Below are 21,645 nucleotides of genomic sequence, written 5' to 3' on the forward strand. Positions count from 1 at the left end.
GTGATATTAAGGAGCTACTGTGTTTGTTTGTTTTTTCCTGAAAAAATACTCATGCAAGTTTCTCACTAGCCTGAGTTTCCACTGATCACCTCAGCCCTCCAGCATCTCTTCTGGGAGTACAGAAGAGACAAAAGATACGGTAGTTATTCAATATTAGGCAGTAAGTTTTCCTGCTTTAAAAAAAAATAAAAATTGAAAAGGAGTAAGTTGTTCATGGAATATGTTATACAGGAAAAGATTCTTCACAGAGCCTGAACTGTATCATTCCAAGGCATTTCCACTTCCTTCTGATTTTTCTGATTAATTAAGTGTATCTTAGAAACTGAAGTGACCAGTCTCATTCCTTTATTGCTCTCAGGCAAAAAGAGAAGAAGGAGGAGATAAAAAGAAAATACAAAAAACCCTGAGCATTTCTGCAGTCCAAAGAGGATATTCCTATTAGCATGTCATGGAATTTAAATCTCTAAACATTCTAGAAGGAAAAAATACAACAGCCATCAAAACCCTACAATACTGAAGAAAAAATATAGAGCCACCAGAAGCAAGGTATGAAGAAGTACTGCTGGTACACATTGACCCCCTGTATAATGTCTGTACTATTACAATCATAACATTACCCAGCACATAGGATTTCATACCTCCAAGGGCTGTGGGATGAAAGTTACCCTGGCAGATTCCTGAGTTGGTGGTATTTTTGCTAAAGGTATGTGCTCAAAGCTTTATGCCTGACTCTCCAGACAAAAAGCAGAATATACTAGAAAGCAAATAGAACTGAAGCAAGAAAAAACTGTGGCGACTGAGAAATTTTTAGTAAAAAACTCAAAAAGCCATTTTTATGCTATGATCCTTCCTCACAAGAGTTGTACAGTACATACAATACATATTCCTGGCCCATGCTTTTTCCAAAAATCATATGGGATCTTCAGGTCACTTATAGCCTGCTCTGTAGGAAACATGAAAAACAAAGATGAGTGGATCAAAATCCACCTATAGATCTACTTTCTGGCACCTACTACACTGATATTTGGCTTCTACTGACAAAGGAAATTCTAAAGTTCTGTGGTTTCATTGCATATAATTGATATAAGAAATTCTTAGCGGTGGCAAATTTCTTAATATCTAATTTTAATTGTGTCATCTATTAAGAATGTTCTTTTTTTATTTAAAAAAAAAAAAAAAAAGATCTTTAGATGCTGTTTGATAGATATTTTCAAGATTCGCCTGGTATGAATATTTTCTGGAAATGTTAATATGTCCCACAGAGGAGTAATGAAAACACATGAACTTATCTTTCTCATCTTTTAACTCAGAATGTCATGCTGTTATGTATTCAGGTTAAAAATTGTCAAATGGTCTATGCAAGTTATTTTATATAATCATAGAATCATTTGAGTTGGATGGGACCTTCAAAGATTATCTAGTCCAAACCCCCTGCAATGAACAGAGATACCTACAGCTATATCAGGGTGCTCAGAGTCCAGTGCAGCCTGACCTTGAATCTCTCCAGAGATCCACCACCACCTATCCACCACAGAATCAATTTACTGACCAGGTTTTACAGGAACAGAGAATCTGAACAAAGATGTAGAGAAAGTGGTAGGGAAAGGCTGTTATTTGGAAAGTATACTAGTTTAAAATGCTGTAGAAATATGGCATCACTTTTTCCTGACTTGAACTGTAGTCACCATATTAACATGAAATCAATTTGGTGACATGAAAGGCCTTCACTTAAGGAAAGATCAGAGACTTCCAAACCAAGAGTGAATTCTCCATACGCCCGATCTTGCTTTATTCTCAATAGCAATTATGTCAGAAATACAATGAAGATCAAAATCCCAGGAGGAAGTAATCTTTTTCCTTTGAAAATTTCTATACTTATGAAGACACGGTCTTGGTTTCTGCTTTTGGAATATTAATGAAGCTTCCCCTGGGAGGAAGGCCCAGAGCATGTGTGCCAGCATAGATACACCTCTCTTCAATCACCAAATTTGGTTTCTACTCTGACATGAGTCAGACTGAGAGAAGGAGGAGAAATACTGCATTCTTAAGCTCACAGAAAAGATCTGACAAGTAGAAATAGTTTATGCATAAGAGCTAATAGAGAATGCTCTGCTCTCTTATTTCATCTTCCTACTGGTGTTATAAATCCACAATGGTAGGAATGTCATATTTTATTTGCCAAGGCCCTCAAGGGGGGAAAATAAATACAAATTAGTATTTGAAGGAAAGGATCGATTTGAGGACTGCATTAAATGCTTTCTATTCACTTTGTGATGGATATATTGTCTCTCAATTGCTGCTTAGAATTTATTTAATGGTCCAGCTGAAGTGAGTTCCATAATGAAGGAAAACATGAAAACAAATACTGCAACGAGCCATTGCATTGTCTGTCTATCTCTCTGGCTTGCAAGAATGAATGTATTAAAAGGAAACTGAAACACTATTAAGAATAAGAAGTAGAAGGTCTGTTCATTCCTGTTAAAGAAACAATGACAGAGGGACAGGCAGCAGTTCTGGTCTTTCTTGTACCAGCAGTTTTACATACTTAGAGATTTCCAAACTGCTAATTGTTCATGCATACCACTCACCATTCCATTGCACTGACATCCACTCTTTTGTCCCTGTAAGCATTCAGCAGGGACACAATAAGTGTCCCTGGGTGCAGTTTTTTCTTCATGGAGGAATTCAGTGACACACCTTTGCTTCATACACACTTCCATGTCAGACAACATTTTGCAGACTGCCTCACTGCTGACATCTGTTGTACAGCAAAAAAAAAAAAAAAATGTAATGGGGTATAGGTGAGAAGATTCAACTTCTACTGCCATACCACCAGCATTCACCTCTGACACTGTGAACAAACATAAAATAGGAGGCATTGCTTTTGGAGCAGCTCTCACAGTATATTTTCCTTAGAGTTTTCAAGGTGTATTTTCTTTTGCTACTGTTGCAGTCCACCCAGTCCCTTCCACTGGTGCATGAGGCAGAGGGCCAGGAACAAGATCCCTTTATTGTGAGAGGTTCATTGTAATTCTTTTCAGGAAAGGAGTCACAAATATTATCTTTGCAGAAAATTGCATAATTACTGAACATCACTGAGAATTTCACTAATTAATGTAGATCCAAAAGTGCACTTTATTAATACTATAAAGGCTCTAGAGCTTCTCTCAAACAAGGATATAGAACAACTTATAATCATTTTTTTTATCTATGATACAATTTTCACTATGAAGTCTTACTGGCCTAGATAGGACGCACAGGGATGGAGGAAAAAATAAATAAAAAGACAAAAAAAAAAAAAAAAAAGCATTTTGCCATTACTATTGGAGATTATCTTTCCAGAGGTAAAGATTGGCATATTGACATACTGGTCAAGATTACTGAATTTAATAAAACTACTGCCCTGATTGGTTTGAATAGGACACACTACCCACCCTTTCACAGTTGCATGAGAATCTTTATCTCCCATCCTGACTTCAGAGGCCAAGATCCTGTTTGAACACTGTCGTGGTCTTTCCTGTACAGATTTTCTTAACAAAGTTTCATTAGGCAAAAACTGTTGGATTATTTTTTCCTAATGCACAACCTTGAAAGACTGCACTAAGAATAAGGCTTTAGGCATAGAAAATAACTATGTAAATAAGAAGATGTAAGTTGTTTTCAAAATAAGCTACATAAAAATTGCACTTCATTTACACATGTTAGCATGTGCATTTGCCATTTAAGATAATGCCTTAAAAATCCAATTATAACTCTTCCTTATAATTGCAGAAGACACAGAGAGGGGAAAAAAAAAAAAAAAAAAAAAAAAAAAAAAAGTGAAAGGAAAAAAGAAAAAAAGTTGTATTTTAAAAAGAGAGCTGTGGAGTCATGACATCAGTGTAGTCATGTTGATCAGTGAGGGACGATCATCTCTTCATCTGTCCAGACTCTGTACTATTTGCTATATGATGATAATGGCTCGACCAGCTACAAAAGCATTTACTTTGTGATTATCACAAAAAAACCCAAAAAAACCCAAAAAAAACCACAACACATTAATTATATTTATTTATTTATTTTGTGGTTGTTGGAAAGGATATCACCTTAGTCTTACAGCTAAATGAAAGGCAGATTCCATTCAATTCCGCAAAAACCTATGGAAATGAAAGTGGGTGTGTAGCAATTGTTAGTGACTTTGGAGTTCAAATAAAATTATAATAACAAAATTCAAAGTAGGCTAAAATATCCAAAGCTTTTTAAGCGGACAGTTTCTGACTACAGGCAAACGTATCTTTGTGAATTTGAAATATTCAGATTTGCAGTGAACTCTATGAAGCAACAGGCTCTAGAACACATGCGTAAAGGCCAAACCAGATAGTGACCATATTACGTTGCAGTACTTTTATGACTGTAGGTTGGACATACCCACACATCACTCTTGGACAGATTTCTGCTTTTGAATGATTCTTATACTTGCATGATTTTATTGTACTGCGCCGCAAAGGCTTATAACGTGCTGTCCTAGAATCTGTATCTAGACTATGTTGCCACAATATCTTTGGCTGTTTGCTGTTTACACCTATGCTGTTCTTCTCCAATTATCATCTAGGTGTTGGTGTTCATTTTCTGTCCTTTATCTTATGCTCTCTATGGAGTAGAAAAATTACTTATTATATGTTTATGTGAGTGAAAAGTAATCAGGTTCTACCACCAGATTTTAGAAATACTGTAAGGAATTAGAAATAGAAGTAATCAAAAATAAACAGACTGATTAAAATGTGATTCCTCTTTGAGACTGGATGGCGAACATTTTGTAAGTTGGTTGAGGCATTTCCTAAAGAAATAATAAATGTCAAATGCATATGCAGATGTGTGCATTTGTCTACTAGATACTGAAATGAGAAAAAATGTTCCCAGATTATGCAGAGAAACATTTATTGCCCAAATGTTCATAGGACAGTGAAGACATAAAGAGTAAGCAGAGCATAAATTAGTATTCTTGGGGGTCACTTAAATTTCAAAGATATCTTCAATGTGGTATTTGAATATGGTATTTTGAATCTAGCTGTTCACAAACCTCTCGTGGTGCTTCAGTATCACTCTGCACTTACAAAGCGTATTTTTAATAAAATATCTTTAAGTGTTTTATAGGCATTAAGACAATTAATCTTTAAGATGCTCCATGATGCAGAGAATCATTGTTATTTCAGGTATCCCACATATTAATCTTGCAATCTTGCAACTGTGCTGTTTCCACAGAAAGTATGTTACAGGTAAGCACTGAAATCTCATGACTATTAGTCCTAAACTTCTCTTCAATGATCTTAGTCTTCTGATTGCTAACTATAACTAATATTGTTTTTATTATTGCTATACCACTAATCACAATTTATCTAGTGGATTATTTGACTCAAATTAATGTACAAACATAACTTGAGTGTGGAATGAGAACTGTCCTTCAGTTAGCGCCCAAATAGATTTTTAACATTTTAACATTACATTTCTGCATGGGTTTGTGCAATTTTTTTTATTTTTTTATTTTTAACTGCTAATAAATATCAAGTAACAACAAAAAATTGTAAGCGTATTGAGGAATCAATGTAATTATATAAAATTAAGATAGGAAATATAGAATGATTTTCAATGATTAAAAGAGTGGCAGTGAAAGAAAGTGAAATAGTACCAGTTTATCATAGATGCCTTGTCATTTCTTTATATTTTTTCTCTTTAGTAAGCAATGCATCCGCTGAAGAACATATTTGTAAAAAAAAAGTGTAAAAGAAAGATTTCGGTCCTAAGGGAAAACCTAACATAGTATTGTTTTGAAAAGAGCAGGATCTGCCATCGTGTGTGGTTCAATCTTCTGAACCAAACCAATGCCATTATCTCCACTTAGGCTAGTTACATATTCCCTTCTATTTCCTACAACTGTAAGTTTTTTATTTCCCATCTTTTTCTTAACTGAGAATTACATGCCATTTTCCCATTTTGTTGAACTCTTAAATTCTTTGTGTGGCCTTACCAGAAACTGTGAGAGTGAAAAGTCATGACATTTGGTGAGAGTAACTTGTCCCAGCTAATAACTACATTTAAATATCCTCTTCCTGTTCAAATATCCTCCTCCTGATTTATATCACAGTGAGCTTCTGGGATAACTTGTGCCTTTACTGATTTGCTGTGATGTTTGTACACTTCTTTCACTTTTAAACCTTAATGGTTGAAGGTCCTGATCCTGCAATACTTACACACTGGAATTCTAAGGAGATTAAAGGAATGAGGCTTAGGTAGGATTTGAAAGTATGTCGCATGGCAGGTCTTCAGCCAAGCAAGCACTAGGAACACACCTTGCTATGCACTTCTGCACCAATATATCTTACATTTATCATCTGAAAGTTTTGTCAAGGCAACTTGATGTTTCCTCACTATTAGCAATATATGCAGCAAGTGGTAAAAGAAGTTTGGCCAGGTACCTTTTCAATAAATAAGCAATGATGCAAAACACAAACAGCTCAGGACTGTTTAATAACAGTTACTTCTATTCCCTCCAATGTTATTGTTTTTCCTTCCTGATAGCCATCATAGCTTATTCTTTGACTATCTCCTGAATGCTGTGAGAGAGTATAATCTGTCATTGAAAAAAAAAAAAAAAAAAAAAAAAAGGTCCTTATGTTTAGAGGATCATCCTTACAGGTGTTTAAATATCCATTCCTGTTTTTACTGACAGAAGACATCAGCAGGCTCAGACACCTGACTGTAGGCAAAACATTGTTTGAGATGAAAAATCTTCTTAGTTGTCATTAAACTTCTTCAGTTCTCTCATTCTAAAGATTTATAAGTTGTCATCTAGCCTCTGTTCAATTCCCATCTGGTTCCCAGGATGCCTACAATTTCATACAATACAAGCTGTATTTTTATAGCACCAAAGGACTTAAAGATCATCAGTATGCAGAGTCATACTATTCATTTCTTTGATATGACAACTGTAATGCCATCTTGAAGGAGGTGCCATCACACCCACTACTGTGATCTGGTAGCATCTATTGATTCCCTCTTGTTAGTTAAGATAGCCTTGAAATACCTTTGAGTACTATGACTCTGCAGCCCTGCATTATGCAACAAAGAATCTCACGTTAAGATTACAGACCAGATGGGGATCACAGCCATTGCATTTATAAGTCCGGGAAAGACATTCCATTATCAGTTGTCCTACTTCCTAGTAGTAGGCGCATTCATTTATTTTAGAGAGAAAACAATTATTAACCAAATCCAACAACTGATATTCACCTGAGAAGTTATTTGCACGAAAATGATTTGAAAAAGACAGCAAATGATGTTCATTTGTTTTTTATTTAGAGGAGGTATCTGATGGAAAGTGTATAGATATAATCAGACAAAATCCCAAAATCCATTAGTTGAAGAATATATTAAAAAAAATTTAATAGTTTGAATACAGACATCTAGAGGTGCCATGTGAAACTCTCTGTAAATTCATATACATCCTGAAAATTCTTTGGATTAGTTATATTTTATGGGAAATAGTTAATCTAGGATCATTTTTTTCTTGTGAACAGCTGTACCTGGTGCCGAAATAAGAAACAGATTTTTAACTGAGTCTACAACTATTATCTCAGGGCCATAGCAAGCATGCTCAAGCTGGTTTCTGGTATAATATTTTATTTATTTTTTCCCCCTCAATGGAAACTGTAGAAAAAAGATGATCTATTAGTGGAACTGAATCTGTACAGTCAGTTTTAGAAGTCATTCAAATAAGAGTAATTCCAAGATAACCATGAGATTTGTTACATGGATTCATAATGAAAGTTATTATAATTGTTTTAAAATTTTCTGTATATTTATGTTTTTAATGGAAAGAGAAAAAACATAAATCCATATATTTAGTATTTTTATATCTTGTATCAAATTAATACTCTTTGATTTTAATTGAAGAAAATCTGCATATCCATGTATGCTGCTGAAAGTAGTTGCCAAACAGATTTCCAAACAGATATGTAGTAGCTGAAGAAAAATGTCAATTTCTTAAATAATTATCTTAGCATTTTGGTAACCTAAATGGTGACATACTTCAACCTTATTTATTATTTGATAGATGAAGAAAGCATTATCCAGGGCACTATGACTGAATACACAGTGAACAGCTGAGCTGGACTATAATCTGTGATTAAAATTATACTTAATGAAAAAAAGTATAGATGAAATAGATCAGCAAAAGAAGAATTAATGAATCTATTCTTAGTTTCTTTCCAAAGGAATTATTTTATTTATTACACTGGAATTAATCCTGCTGATTTCCACTAATGTACAAGTACCCAAAACTACAACACTGCATATTTTTTTTTAAGATAATCATCCCATTATTGAATTTGCAGAGAAATTACTGTAAAACTCCCATTTTTTTTTCCTAAGAATATTTTTAATGAAGAGACTTAGAATTAATGCTGCTGACAGTTTTCAGAAGTAACATCCTCTTACTACATAGATTTGAGCATTGCCTGCATGTTTAAGATTAATGTATTTTCTAGAATAGTTATTTTGTCTAGAGACTCTGAAAACAGAAGATTGAAAAAGATAAAAGGAAAGAAATAAAAATAAAATAAAATAGAGACGAGAAAAGGAAAAAAAAAGAAAAATGAGAAGGGAAAAAAGGGAAAAGAAAAAAAAAAAGGAAAAAGAAAAGGAAAAGAGAAAAAGAGAAAGAAAAGAAACAAGGAAAATGAAAAAGGCCTTATATTAGCCTGAGGCTAAAATAAATGTATTTTAAGACTGTGCCCAATCACTATGACAAGAGCAGTGTGCTGCAAAGAGGCTGGCAGAATCCAACTGGCAAAACTGTACCTTGTTTCTATGGCAAACACATAATAACTTCTTGCTGTTAAAATTGAAATTATTAACATAGTTCTTACTATAGGATTTCTGTAACCAAGAAAAGAATATTTAGGAAGTGACTGAAAAGAAACAGAACTGAAGAGCAAAGTGAAATAAAAGCTGTCTAGTTTATAAAACTAATACATGAAACTCCTAAGCAGCATCTGAGATATTACTCTGTGCTAATACTAGATATCTTTCACTGAGCAAAGTCTTCAGATCAAGGATTAGAATTCACACCTTTGCATTCTAAGCAATTTCTTGGCAATTATAATTACAACAGAAAATGAAATAATTTCTAAAACCCAGAAAGTGTTATTTTATTTATTTTCTAGTAGGAGTCTAAAAGAATTCAAACAGAAATGCTCACATATGCATCATAAACCCTGAAGGTGAAAAATGAAGTTTCTCCAGCTTGTATGGTTAAGAACTTCCCTTTTAAAGCAGATGACTTTCCTAAAATAGCATCACTGCAAAAGCCATACATTGACCTCCAGGGGGATACAGCAAAGTGTCAAAAACAAGTAGGAACCAACAACAAAACCAAACTATTTTCTATCCAGGGTTTGTTTAGTTTATCATAATGATGTTTTGCTAGATTAACATTATTTTAAAATAGGTGTCCTTGATTTTCTGTTAGAGCTGTAGGAGTTTGGGAAAGCAAACTTAGTGAGTTGTTTTTGGGTTTTTTTTTTTTATAATTTTTTTAATTTTTTTTTTTACCATATTAAAAAAAAACACCACCAACAAAAAGCACCCTTAATTAATTTAGTTAAATGAAGCTCATAAGTCCTAGCAGCAGCTTAATTGGAAATTATGCAGAAATTTAAAATGAATTACAATGAGGCCAGTGTAAAATAAATCAGAGGGAAGATACTACAGAAAACAGAAATAAAAATCCCTACAGTAATCCTAATTTTAAACTGAGCTTAACTAACAGCAGTCAGAACATTTAAACAGCTCTCTTTAAGTTTGATGCTTGGAGCCTGTAATGGTGATGTGGACCAGCTATGCCACAATGAGTAATATTTACAATGAGTTTCAGGATACATGTTTAAGCAAATGTCAGCACAGATTTTCCGTTCTTAATACATTACTTGAAAAGGCAAATACCATAATAAAGATTTACTACAGACTTAATAAAGAGTTTCTCTTCAGATCTAGATCCACATGATAGAAGGATTGTCCATGTTGATGCAAAACCAAAAAGCAAAATTTTCAAAGCATTTCTATTCAGATATATTGTTTAGTTAAGTAGAAAAGGGAAAGTTAGGACTCTAATTGCTCTGCTATTTCTGACAATGGAAGAGCAATTTACTTTCTCTGAATCATAGTTCTCATGGAATTTAATGGCTTGTTTGATTGTTTTTAAAAAAAAGTGCTTTGGGATTGAAAGTTCGTATGTGAGGATGATTACTTCATGCCTTCCAGTAAGATCTGCAGCCTATACAGTTCTGCCAGTAAAAATGTTTATGAGCTTTTGTTGTAAAACAGATTTATGAAATGATCCAGGTTGGAAAAAAAAAGTGTATTTTCACTAAATTTTGATCACAGTTACGTTCTTTTGGCTTATACTAAGTCTCTGCAAACTCTTTGTCATGGTCTTGCAATTTTGTAATTTTGCTATCAGTATTCCACATCATAACATCATGTAAAGCATGAATAATTCTATTGAATGTGCAGTCCACAGAAGAAGACTACATATCCCAGAGAACAACACGGGTAGTGATAAGTCACGGGACCAGGACGCTATATAATCTTGTTCCCAAGGCTGGAGTGATATCAAAATCAATCAAAATGCTTTTTGCCCACATTCTCCACCAAAAAATCTGTCACAACACAAAACAGGCTACACATGGACCAGAGGGACATTAAACATACTGCTGAAGCTGGCATAGGACAGCAAATATAGTATCATTCTTTGGCACCAATACCCCCAAGGTTTTTTGTCAGTGCTCTGGAAGACCAAATTGCCTAGCTGTGGTCCAGTCCTGGTTCAATAAAAACTAGTGATGAGACACATCTGTGATGATATAAAAAAGAGCATTGAGCTCTGATTACTTTGCTGCCGAAAGAGACACATGGTAGAGGTTCCCTTTCCCTGAGTTAGTTTGTTTACATGGCCACCAAGAGATTCTCTAGCACCTTTCCCATTAGGTATCATAGAATATTTATGGTAGAAATGAGGCTGGAAAATAATTTCAAGGGAGTCCTTTTTGAATTTCCATCTCTTCTACTTCCTTCCTTGTACTGTTAGCTTAAACTTCAGGATCTCAAAGCAATGAATGGAAGTGAACAGAAGTGGCGCTGTGTTGAAGCATCCTATTCAAGACTGATTACAGGTATTTGCTCTTCTGCTTTGCTTCAAAGAGGTTCAATTAAGCCACATGTAATGGGTAGCAGGAAAATGTTCACATATAAATACATCGTCCTCTCTGGCAAACATGAGACCAAAGCCATCTGTACAAACAATTTCTCACCTCTGTTTCCCTTGGAAGTCAAGAATTTTAAATTAAACCATCTGTGATTTACATTGATCTGACTAATTTCACTGCAATAAAAAAAGTCAAGGTTATCACAGTGTCCTTCACCTCTCCTCTAAGGCAATTTGTGCCCCAATCTGAGTAAAGTAATGGTGGATTTTAGGATCAAAGTTTAAGTAGAAGATCCAAATTATGCATTTAGACATATATATTGTTTAATTAAACATACATAGAAATAAATGCCTATCCATTGTTTGAAGACCAATATTATGCTTCAGTATAAACACAGCAGTCAAATCACAGAATCCCAGGTGCTGAACACCAGCTTCCCACTTCAAAATGAAATCAAATACAGATTCTGACTAGATTTTAATGGTCCACCTGTGTTATGACACTTATTAACTTAAAACCTAATCTATGACTAATTAATACTGTATACTTAAAAATATAACTGAATTAAATGGTTTAAAAATAGGTCTGTACAAGAAGTTATACTATTATAGTAGCAATCTAATTATAGTGGAAAATCGTGAAGAAAAATAATACATTGCCAGGAGTCTCAGGCCATATACATAGATGTCTAGTTCACAGAATATGCTGTTTTATGCTATCATTTACTTTAAGCTTAAAGAATAAAAACTGAATTCATGTTCTGCCACATGGAATGGCTTTTTTTCAGAGATGATCCTAGTAAAACCAGCATTACAGTTTTCCTTCAAAAGTTGTGGTACACCATTTCACATTAAAATTAGCACAAATGTTAACATTGTAATATGTGCCCAGTAATTCCTCTCAATTCTAAGGTATTCACCTCTTATATTAATCATTTAAATGAAGAAGTAGTACTGACAAATCTGGTGAGGCTGTGCCTTGAGTACTGTACTCAGTTTTGGGGCCCTCATTACAAGAGAGACATTGAGGCTCCAGTGCGTGTTCAGAGGGCAGTGAATCTGGTGAGCACAAGTCCTACAGGGAACAGCTGAGGGACCTGGGATTGTTTATTCTGGAGAAGAGGAAGTTAAGCAAAGATCTTATTGCTCTCTCTAACTATCTGCCAGGTGGTTATTGGAAGGTGAAGGTTGGCCTCTTCTCCTAGGTAATTAGCAATAGGACAAGAGGGAATGACCTCAAGTTGCATCATGGGATGTTCTGGTTGCGTATTAGGAGAATCTTGTAAAGATTCTAAACACCTAAAGAGTGGTCAAGCGCTGGAACAAGTTGCCCAGGGAAGTGGCTGAGCACCATCCATGGAATTTTCAAGAAATTTGGATGTTGTACTAAGGAATGTGGTCTAGTAGGCAGTATTGGTGATAGGTGGACAGTTGGACTAGATGATTTAGAGGTTTTTTTCCAACCTTAATGATTAGATGACTACATGATCTCACATATCTCTATATTAGTTTATAACCAGTAAAGGGATGCTATTAATAAAATATCTTCAGACTTTAAATCTACTCAGGCCCTAAATACAGGGATTTGAAATGTGCATAGTCTGCTATGAAGATTTATAGTAGACATTTATTTAAGGATTAGGGAGCAATGAAGCTTTTTTTGTCTGAGGTTCTATATATTTTACTACATGTTGGGCAAAAAGGAATGTGTAAACATAAATGTCAGTAACTCACATTAAAAATATTTATTTACTTAGGCTATGCTATGGAAATTCTTACATCATCAAGTATAAGAAAGAAGGAAAATGCAGTTTCCACCATGTTAAATCTATATGTAAGTGCATCGGAATTTTTGCTCTGATATGGATTTTTTTTTTTTTTTTTTTTTTTTTTTTTCAGAATTGGGATGCCTAATATCAAATTAATCTATGACATGAATATTCTGAGCTACACCAAGAAAAAGATTCAGGCATTGAAATCTGAGATAGTAATCAAGATCCTATTTAATTGCTATGTTAACTATAATCTGATATCATCCAATTTTCCTGAGAACCTAAAAATCTGCTCCTGAACACTCACAAAAATACCTGAATTTGCTCTAAGGGTGAAGTCGTGTTTACACACTGTACAGTGACAAATAATGAAAAGATGGTAGTTGTAAATACCCAAAAGGTTATTTACAGGAAAAACTCACCCAATGGAAGCCTTCAGTCTGCTGGGAACCTCAGAGGCAGTCTCCACCGAGGAGCAATCTCTGAGAGATGCTGCCTCAGTGGTGGTCAGCCCTTAAATGAGGTCTAGAGGAGATGGAGACAAGCTCCACCCCTTCTGGGACCACAACTAAATTACTATCACCTGTGCTCCCACAGCTGACCCAACACTTGCCTCAGCTGATTAATCAAAGGTTTCAGTCTGTGATTACCAATTTCCCATACACACACTTGCTGGAGTAAGAAGCTAAATTTTCATTTATTTGCCTCATTTAGAGTTTTACTCTGTTTTTAGCTGTGACTGCTTGTGAATGACAAAGGCATTCTGTAGAAAATGAAGTGTATGTCACCATCTACTTGTTCAATACTAATCTCATTCTTCAGTAATTTTAAGTTCAGAGAATTCTTAAATTTAATAATATTTTGTATTTAATAGTTTTGAGTGGTTTCAGCACCCAAAACACTCACCAGTAAACGGCTCCATTCAAACTGTTAAGAAGATACTGTATCAAGAAGTATTTTGAATCTTCAGATACTATATTTGATGCTTTCAACTTTTATTCTGGGACATGCTGAGAACAATTTTATCCCCTCTATCTTATTTCTATGTGACTTTCAATTTTATCATCATGGTCCCTGTCCAACTTTCTCTTTCCAAGTCAAAAATTATGAAAAAAGCCATTTCATGTCTTTGAACATCATTTTCAGCTTTCTTTGCATCTTCACTATTTTACATATTCTTTTTTGAAATATAACAACTGGAATTGGAAAAATATTCAAGAGTCAGGTGTTCCATGGATTACAATGCTTCCATTTCTTATTTATGTTCCTTTAAAAATAGTGCCTTAACTTCTGTTTGATCACTTGACAACTATGGGCAACTAACTTAATACTTCAGAGATGTAATATCATAAAGCCAAATGTAATTTGTTAGTAGTAATAACTAATTTAGATCTCTTTTCTACATATGTGAAATTGGAGTATCTTTTCCCCTAAATGCATCACTTTTATTCATACTTTCTCTGCCCTCTTCTCACCAAGTTACTCAGTTTTGAGCTCTTTTGCTGCAAGCCATTATATTTCTTATCCATAATAATTTATTTGTTTTCAAAAATAACTTAGCCACCTCTCTCATCTTCTTTTCTGATTCATTTGTGATAAAATAGCATTAATATAGATGCAGTACCACATGGGTGACATTGCCCTACTTTAAAAACTGAACTTATGCACCTACTGTTATTATTCTCTATGTTATAGATTTATTCAGGTACATAAAAAACTTCCCTTCTTCCTATAACAGTTATTATTTATTTATTTTTGAAAGGATGGGTTATGGATTTGCCAAATATTTTTTTTCAAAATCAAAGCAAGCTACACCAGCTGAAATTCTTATGCCATTATACCTATTTGCTACTTCCATGATTGCCACTAATTGGTGTCATTAAAAAATCCCACATATTCTTCAACAATATATAATTTTTAAATATATGGCTCCAAAAATCAACTTCTGGAAAATATTTTACCAATTTATATGGTAGATATAATCAGGTCTAAGCTGTGAATTTGCTAATTAACATAGGAGGCCATGGAGGAGAACAGCTTAAAAGCATGGTGTTGTAATAACGAAGTCCTGTGTGAAATTAACCTATATTACCAGGAAATCTTTTCACATTGGGTTCTTATCTGATTACTTATATTCTCACCAAGTGCCAGATACTTTTTTCTCTTTCATTCACTGCATGAAAATTACTTCTTGCCTTTCTGGCTACTAAGCAACTGTAATAATGCCTACCATAGCAGTCTAACAAGTAGCTTAAATTGTCCTCATCATTTTCTGTTTATTTGTCCATTAATGATAATGGTATAAAAATATAAGTAGGGAATAGTAGACAATGTCAGCAATGGGGAAAAAAAAAATAAAAATCACTGAAACTTTGAGAAATGACAAATGAAATCTTAGGCTACACGAGTTGTCAAGAGTTTTCTGAAAGGATGAGAAAATAAAGAAAGGGGTAGAAAACTGTTATGGGGATGAACTGACAACTCACTAATTGTGAAATAATTCCATTATTAGGCAGCCTCTGAACAGAGTTCATCACATTAGTATCTGGACTCTTACAAACAGCAGACAATTTATCCTCAAATCACCTTGGTTACATTAGGACTACTACTTCCTTTGGTTTATTAAGGCACAAAAAGGATAAGTAGTTCTTTTCTGACTTAGCATCAATTTAAACTCTTTTTAGTGAAAGCCTGAGAAGAAATAAATATCTTCACAACATCTATCTGTGTCACACAAATAATTTAAAATGTTAAACAATGAGAATTGTGTATAATGTGTTTCTTTGAAGAGATCAAATAGCGATGAAAATTTTTCCACTGACTTCAGCCAATCAAGCTTTGATCTCAGGAAATGATTATTTTAGGAGTATAATTCTAGCATGATTATTGCATTATTTATTACTAATTGTTTCCTTACTTTAGTAAGCTAAGCTTTCTGTTAGAGGGAATGTTGGTAACACTGCAGCATCACCTCTTGTACTTAAAAAAAAAAAACAACACCCACATGCATACACAATAATTTCAGTAAATTTGATTCTCTTACAAATGACAAAGATCTTAACACTGAAACTGTGCTCTTCTGAAGTACATTTGAAAGGAAAACTGAGTCCATGGTGAAGTTTTGTAGCTTACCAACAATCCACACCAGACTATCAAAACAAAAGGACAAGATGTACTCAAATTTGTAATGTATACTCAGCTACTGACACCAACGTTTTGATGGGTATTATGACTGCCAAGTACTATGATGGTTATCTGAACCATAATATAGTGATTGGGAGCTATACATAGCAATTGTCTTTTTCCATGTGCTTTACTAATTCTAACAGAAGAGGTTAAAACGTCACCCTGAGTTCATTCGTTCAATGTTTTTTTTTTTCCCCAGAAAATACATTCTCAAAAAGAAAATCAAGGAGAACTGAAACAAACTAAAAAAAAACACCAAAATGTTAATGGGATGAAGGTAATATTTCTGTCTACTGGATATAAACTAGGTATTGGAAGTATACGATCCTAAAGGTCCTTTCCAACCCAATACATTCTATGATTCTGTGACTACAAAGGACTCAAAAGCAAGAAGTAGCTAGTACCAAAAATATCTTAGGTCTTACTTCCTGTTTATTTGTTATCATATTTTCTGATGTTAAACAAAAAATGTTTTTTTTTCTACTTCTGTGTTATGCTTCTACCTACTATGTGACAAGTAGGACGATCATGCCATCTTCACATCTATAGAACTGAGATGGTCTGCCTACCTATTACATTCACTTTGGGGCAAGGACTGTATTCTGAAATCAGTCATGTTAAAATATATTTGGTATCAGTGCTTTCAACCAGAATAACAGGAGAGCAATAGCATTTATATTTTAAAAAGTCCTTTTCTGACTGGCAATGAAAGGACAATAACAGTTTTCAGTATAAATGAAATTCTTCTTAAATAAGTGATTTATCTAATGATAACTATGTAGAAACTTGAGAAATGAAATACAGCATCAGTATTCATTTTAAAAAAAATAATAATTTTTTGAAAAGTTTCAATAGGATTAAAACTCCCTAACAGCCCAGATTAAAATTTTCTTCACATTTCATAATAGGTGACATGTTATTTTGTTGGAAAGTGGGCACTTCTAGAGATAGATTACTGGAGAGCAATTTTGTCTTTGGAAGCAATTAAGAAATACGTGCAACATGACCATTTTCCATGTGCAAGAACTAATAGAAGCATTTAAAATCTTTTTAAAAGGTACCACTAATGTTCAATAGAGCTGTTAAGGAAGTCCATTAGAGAGAATGAAGAGAAGCAACTGGGAATATGCGAAGAGGAAAATTTGGAGTATTTTTCATATGTTGTTTTCAGTGGTGAGGGCTGAGATAGCTAATAACTTCACAAAAACCTAAGGGAAATTCAGTATACGTAAGTGAATGAGCCTTTAATAAGATAGATGACTGTAATTCTCATATAAATAATAGTCCTTTCATTACATAAATGACATTGAAAAAATTAGAGGATATTCCAGCAAAGCCAGCTAGAAGAAGTCAATAATTAGATACTACAGTTTACGTGAAAAGTGCTAGGGAACTTACATTACACACACACACACACACACACAGAAAAAAAAAAAAAAAAAAGCAAAACAAACAGAAAAACAAAAACTGAACTTCTATTTCTCAAGCGCTGAATTACTCTGGAGCAATACTGAATGCAGGAAGGTCAACATAATCTGAGGTGCTGAGAAACTACGGAGTAATATTTATCTTGCTTCACCTGACAGCTGTTGAGAGATGCTGGATGGGATACAGCCTGACTGCATATCAGTTCCTGTTACTGCAATTCTGAATTGTAAAATATAAGGTAAATAATAAGATGCTGCATTTTTCAACAATGAACTTTATGTAAAGTTACACATTTTCCACCCATTCATATAAGGCTGGGAAATAGCTAAATTGGGAACAGTCTTTAGTGTTTTTGGTTTTTTTTTTCCCCCTTTGAGAAAAAAAAATAATAAAAAAAATCTATATATATTCAGCAGAGAACAACTGATCATGGGAGTGTATTGTAGAACTGAGCTAGAAATAAGATCTGCTCCAGACTGGACAGATGATTATAGCACTCAATTGAATTCAAAGCTATCCTTTGCCTCATCCCATCGCTTCCTGACTCAGCTAACAGTCACAGAGATCTGCGTTTCAAATCATCTTTGACAGATGCTCTGACCCCTCACTTCCTCTTTTTTCCCCACCTGAGTTTATAAGCAATTCTAAGATACATATTTTTTTTAAGACAATTAGATTCTGAAACCTGAGGTTTCACACAAATCAAACTTCTGTCTTAACTTTTTGCTGGCAGATCACCAGATGCAAGGAAAGGTGCTGCTTCTGGGTTTAGTCAGCTTCCGTGTCCAGAAGCATGACTTATCTGCAATGTTTTATTCTGTTAGATAACCACTGACAGATGTCCACATGAAATAGGAGACTTCAAACAAAATCTTGCAAAACAGGAACTGGTGCAACTAAATCGCACAAACTAGAACCAAAGCACTTGCCCCCTGTAGGGGAATAAGTGAAAAACATACATAGTTTATTTTGTCTATTTTTTTTTTTTTAAACTAAGCTGATGCAACAGATCATGCTCTAGAGCACGTTGCTCAGTGCCAGAGACAAAAAATAAAAATGGATTCATGTTAATTTTAAGCCTGCAGGTTCTCACTCCTTGGGTACTGCACTCACCAATAATTAATTCAGAAGGCTGGCACCCAGTTGCGCTTTGTTTGCAGCTGTGCCAGTGTGAGTTACTCAAGCATAGAGGGTAGCCTCAGATAAAGAAGCTGTGAGGCAAAGTCACAGAGAGAAGGTATTATTCAATATTTACCTTTGAGGGGTCATATAAGAGAATTATTAGTTCCTTTCAATTAGTTCACACATTACAACGTGGGTAAAGAACACGTATTCACATGCCAACATTTTCTTCTCATGATGGTAGTATTTTTATGGTTAAAAAAAAAAAAGTTTTTGTTCTGGTTTGCAATGGATTGGGTTTTTCTTTCTTGCAATGTACTGTATCTATAGTGTGGAAGATAATCTAAGTTATATCCTCAATAGTCAAAATTAGCATATTCTGTGGAGGTATGATGTTTTAATTTTGTTTATAGCCCAGAATTGTACTCAAATAGCTATAACAGCGTAAGCATTACATGAGGTGACTCTTAGCAGAAGACAAGACAGTTCAGGCTGATCTTGGTGCATTCATTCCAGTTGAAAAATGTTTCCTCTGTCTGCTTCTGCACGAAAGAGACTGAGGCGGAACTCAGCATGAGAGGGAAGTTTTTGAGATCGCTTGCATTCCAGAGAGCACGTAGGTTAATCACCATCTTAAAATGTTGGGCATGTAGCACAGGCAGTCTGTGCAGCACTCAGATCAGAGGTGAATTCACCCCCTGTGAGCTGAATGAAAAAAAAAAGGACAGTAAAAGCTGAAAAGCTAGGTTAAAGTGCCTTTTTTAAAAAAAAAAAAAAAAAAAGCAGGAAGACTTGCTGCCTGATATTGAATGAGTACCCTATCTTTTGTCTCCCCTGTACTCCCAGAAGAGATGCTGGAGGGCTGAGGTGATCAGTGGAAACTCAGGCTAGCGAGAAGCTTGCAAGAATATTTTTTTCCTGGGAGAAAAACAAAAACAAACAAACAAGAAACAAACAAACAAAAAAAAACACAGTAGCTCCTCAATATCACTTGCAATGTGTGTTCACAAAGTTTCTCTCTCTTTCTGTCTGTGTCATCTCACCACCATAGAGGTGGCTTGCACCATATTTTCTGTAGAGTAATCTTTCCCCCACGGACCTGGTAATCTCCCTGCAAAAACTTCAAGGTCTGTTTTTTGGCACTGCGTTAAGACTGAAAGCACATCAGTTATTGGTTCTAGACTAGAACTATCAAATGTCAGTAGGAATGAACCGTAGATATCCATCATGGCTTCAGCATCTTTTCTCATTCTCCCTTCCTACATAAGAAAATTCTGCATTCTCAATTTAAGAAATAAAATATTTAAAACCAAAAATTGTTGTGATAAATAAAAATCTTTTGATAAAAATGTTTTAGTTTTATGATCTATGAAAGCTAATTTTCACACTCTCAAGGACTCCTCTCTCTCGTAAGATGGATTTCTAGGAAGTGTGGGATTATGTTCTCAACTGGAACAGTTACATTAAGAGCAGCATTCAGTATCTAACAGCTGCTTGAGCACAGGCTCAGATTTACTCAGCATCCTGAGAGATGGGAGACAGCCTAGGAATATAGATTTCCATCAGTAGGAACTTCTAGTACTGCATGCATCAATCTGCATGTTAGCATCAGGCCAGGTGATTTCCAGAAACCTATTACTCTCTTCTGGCTCATCCAGTTCAGAAGGACAGTCTCAGAACTTCCAGAATTCCTGCATCCTTCCCAGAAATTCACCTGACTTTCTAAAACTTCTTCATCTGTATTTCCAGAATCTGAAGGACGTTTCTTGTCCTTCAACACTCTGGATATCTCAGAAGCATTTTGAAAACTTACGAAACTCAGGAGGATTGTATACCTCAACTTGAAGTATTGTTAAGATTACAAGTTCTACTGGTAACACTTGTCAATTAAAATATTTTTTCAAACAGAAATTTTCTTCACTTAATAGCAAAGTTTTAGATGAGGAATAGAGTTAACAGAAAAGATGGAAGTACATCTAGACAATTCTGCTAAATGCAGTTTGTATCAGCCATTTTGAAAAGAAAGCACACTGAGTGGACGACCTTGTAAGTGCCCTGGAAATACAGGACCACATAATCTAGTAGTGATTTTACATTTAAATAGGTTATGCTCATCCAAGTAACATTTTTAGGTTGTTTTTCACTTTATTCCAAATGTGCTTTTATGTATTTTTAGTCAAGCTTTCTGTCTCTTCATGCTGAAAATTGCTGACGTTTTTACTCTGCAGAAATTTAGGACATATCTGCTCTCTATGCTGCGTGAATCAGCAAATTGTGCCCCTTAAAAAAAAAAAAAGAACACTTTCAGGACAAAGCTGGAATAAGTAGTTAACACACAACTTACTTATATATGTAAGCAAGTAAAGTACTAATTAGAGCAGAGATGGACAGAGGTAGCAACAACAACAAAATACTTACGGCTTTTTTTTTCCATCATTACGTGGTTTACAGTCTTACAGAAGATCACACCCTAAAAAGTTGAGAATTTCTGTGTACAGATAGAACAATGCAAAAATAGTAAGGTACAGTTGGAATAGTACAAGAATAGGTGCAAATAGATAGCCAGAGATTGTCTACAGGAAAAACTCACCAATTCTGAGGCCTTCAGTCTAGACAGAAAACATTGAGGCTCATCACCAGAACTCTGTGAAGGAGCAACCTCCAAAAACAGATGCTGCCTTAGTGCTGGTCAGCCCTTAAGTGAAATCTAGGACAGGTGGAGTCGAGCTGAATTACCTTCACCTGTGCTCCCACAGCTGACCCGACAATTGCCTCAGATGGTTAATAAGAGGTTCAGACTGTGATTCCCATATAATCTGAAATCATGCTTGTTTTGTTTTAGTTTTGTTTCAAATTAATCTTCCAAAGCCTAAGTCAACAAAGTACCATTAATTCATG

The 21,645-nt window shown here is 34.7% G+C and overlaps 2 long non-coding RNA genes across 2 annotated transcripts; one reads left to right on the forward strand and one right to left on the reverse strand.

Annotated features, from left to right (window-relative positions):
- Positions 1–362: 362 nt before the first annotated feature.
- LOC116653518 lies at positions 363–11,207 on the forward strand. Its single transcript, XR_004307549.1, has 3 exons — positions 363–546; positions 5,193–5,255; positions 11,123–11,207. It is a non-coding gene; the product is annotated as an uncharacterized LOC116653518 (long non-coding RNA).
- Positions 11,208–20,867: 9,660 nt separating this feature from the next.
- LOC107314757 lies at positions 20,868–21,416 on the reverse strand. Its single transcript, XR_001555611.1, has 3 exons — positions 21,338–21,416; positions 21,166–21,235; positions 20,868–21,027 (listed from the first exon to the last, which is right to left on the reverse strand). It is a non-coding gene; the product is annotated as an uncharacterized LOC107314757 (long non-coding RNA).
- Between the last annotated feature and the right edge of the window lie 229 nt (positions 21,417–21,645).

The sequence above is a fragment of the Coturnix japonica genome, chromosome 5 (genome assembly GCF_001577835.2).
Source record: "Coturnix japonica isolate 7356 chromosome 5, Coturnix japonica 2.1, whole genome shotgun sequence".
Classification (NCBI taxonomy): Eukaryota; Metazoa; Chordata; class Aves; order Galliformes; family Phasianidae; genus Coturnix; species Coturnix japonica.